The sequence below is a fragment of the Rhipicephalus sanguineus genome, chromosome 3, assembly GCF_013339695.2.
Source record: "Rhipicephalus sanguineus isolate Rsan-2018 chromosome 3, BIME_Rsan_1.4, whole genome shotgun sequence".
Taxonomy (NCBI): Eukaryota; Metazoa; Arthropoda; class Arachnida; order Ixodida; family Ixodidae; genus Rhipicephalus; species Rhipicephalus sanguineus.
The window spans coordinates 1,845,076-1,847,575 of record NC_051178.1 but is presented as its reverse complement, the minus strand read 5'-3'; the positions used below and the strand labels follow the sequence as shown (position 1 = coordinate 1,847,575).

The 2,500-nt window shown below is 43.6% G+C and overlaps 1 pseudogene; it reads left to right on the top strand.

The window, feature by feature from the left end:
- LOC119388431 (large subunit ribosomal RNA) overlaps positions 1-984 on the top strand; it is a 4,390-nt pseudogene extending 3,406 nt beyond the window's left edge.
- Positions 985-2,500: the final 1,516 nt, after the last annotated feature.

The window sequence follows — 2,500 nt, the reverse complement described above, 5'->3', positions numbered from 1 at the left end:
CCTGACAAGGTTGAGGAGGGGCAGAAATGCAGACAGAAATGTAGGGCCGGCTGTGAGTATGATGAATCGCTGGGGCAATACTGCAGAAAGGCCACCGGACACACCACACCCGTAAACAAGGCATGACAACATTGTCACACATGTGGCCAGAAACTGGTTGGAAAAAGGATGGAACGTCCGGAGAGAAAGCACGTTTTCGGACGTCACAAGGAACTCGGATTCCTGACCTCGTGGTGGTTCGCGACAACCAGTCCCCATATTGATGCACAAGTTGTGGCACTAGGGGATACCTTTCTGAGGCCCACAGGAGAAAGGCTGAAAAATACAATCTGCCTAAACACAGTCCCTCTGAGAACAGAGGATAATATTGAACGCGGCCTTAACAAGCGCGAGTAGTGTGATGCAACGAAGACAAGAGGTCTTCCGCGATAACACCTAGTCGTGTAAATTAATGGTGTGTTTGAAAAAAAAAAAAAAGCAAATGCCTCGTCATCTAATAGTGACGCGCATGAATGGATTAACGAGATTCCCACTGTCCCTATCTACAGTTCACAACAGGCGGCCAAGGGTGCGGGTCAGGTTTTAGGAGCTCCGCCAAGTTGTCCTCCCAAAAGTGAGTTATTTCATTTTCATCTCAATTCTGTATTAATTTGTATCGGAACCTCTAGCGAATCTGTAGGACACCGTTTGGAACAATGAGAGAATGTGACCGATTACAAGCGATTTGTCACGACCACAGCGTGGTCCCACAAAGCAAATTCTAAACAGAGAGGAGATATAACAAAAAGTAATCCAAAGAAATCGAGTACTAGAAACGCTCTCAATTGGCTCGGACTTGGTGTCATCGGAGTCGCAGGGTTCAAGGATTATCAATAAAACTATTAGTTTTCATTAATTCACAATTGAGCGTATTCCGGTGATTATAAACGTATACAAAAAAGGAACATTCTAGAAGGTCGAGCATACCTTCTTTATCCTTATTCTCCGGCCTTAAAAAAGCGTTATCAGGGTAAAAAAAGATAAGACATAAAGAGAAGCATCAGAGAGTTTAATTCTACCAGTATTTCACGCGAAATAATAATCAATTTCTTGTAATTCCCACTCCAAAAAGGCATTTTTGGCGGGAAAAAGAGTAAAGGAGCATCCATGTTGGGAAGCGTCTCTCCATGTGCATGGTAGGAAAACCTAGAACCCTAAGGCTGAAAAAACTGTGTGCCAACATCCTTCACAGTACAGTCAATCAGAATACCATAGCTCATTCATGGTATAGTGAGGAAGGAAATCTGAAGTTCAATCGTACCCATTCTTTATCTACATTCATCCGGCCTTAAAAACTAGTAATTAGAGTTTTAAAAAACATACTAACATAAAGAAGAGACATCAGAGAGTTCATTCATACCAGTATTTTACGACAATAAACGACCAATTACTTAGAAATTCCATTCTAAAAACGTGTTTTTTGGCGGGAAAAGAGCTATGGGAGCACCCATGTTGGCGTTGGAGTCTCTTCCATATGAATGACTAGGTCAACCTGGAACCCCCAAGACAGACGAAGTACAAACCACGCATTAAGGTCTCCGAGGTGTCCGAACACTGCGGTGAAGCACAGGATTCTGCAAAGGAGCAGGAAACACGAACAGCGTGACTAGGGTCAACCTGGAACCCAAAAGACATAATAAGCCACGCATTAAGTCTCTAGGGGTCCGAACACTGCGAGGTGAAGCACAGGATTCTGCAAAGGAGCAGAAAATGAACAGCGGCACAAATACTTTCAAAGAGAAATTAATATCGACTATTCTTCTTCCCAGGAAAAAAAAAAAAAACAGCTTGAATGTAAGCATCCAGGAAGCAACCCCAACGGAGCAACAGGAAAAAACTTTGAATTTTCCAAGACTAATAGTGAAACCAAATGGGGGGAAAAAGAAGAACGAAGAGGAGTGCAAATGAGACTCCGGGACGTAGAGAACCTGCGGACAAAGAGAGAAGAAAAGGGAGGAAAGAGAAACACCAGCCGATGACAGTAGTACCTAATGTGCCAAGAAGTATGAAATGTAGAGAGACGGAAGCTGCGACCAAGCCGAACAGTTAAAACAAAGCTTGGGGGAGAAAATGAAAACCCCAAATGCAAAGAACTCCGCAGGGACTACACATTCATCGAAGAGATGGAGGATTTTCCGATGAAAATATCCCAGACTCATGGGAAGAGAGGAACCAACGACCAGCAACAAATGGAGGAAAGAGACGGAAGGACATCCCAGAGGACTCCAGTAGAAGTACAAAAGAACAAAAAAGACAAGGAACTAGAGGGAGTTTTCAAACCAGCACGGACTGGGAAAGCCTCTGAAGAAAAGATGAAGATGCCAACGACCAGGATAACATAACGGCCGAAATTCAAAACCTCCAGACATTACGCAAAATGGCCAAAATTGGACAGGTCCTTTATGAAGACACTCCTGTCGCTGGCAGGAGGAGCAGAAGACAAAGAAACACTATTGGACAA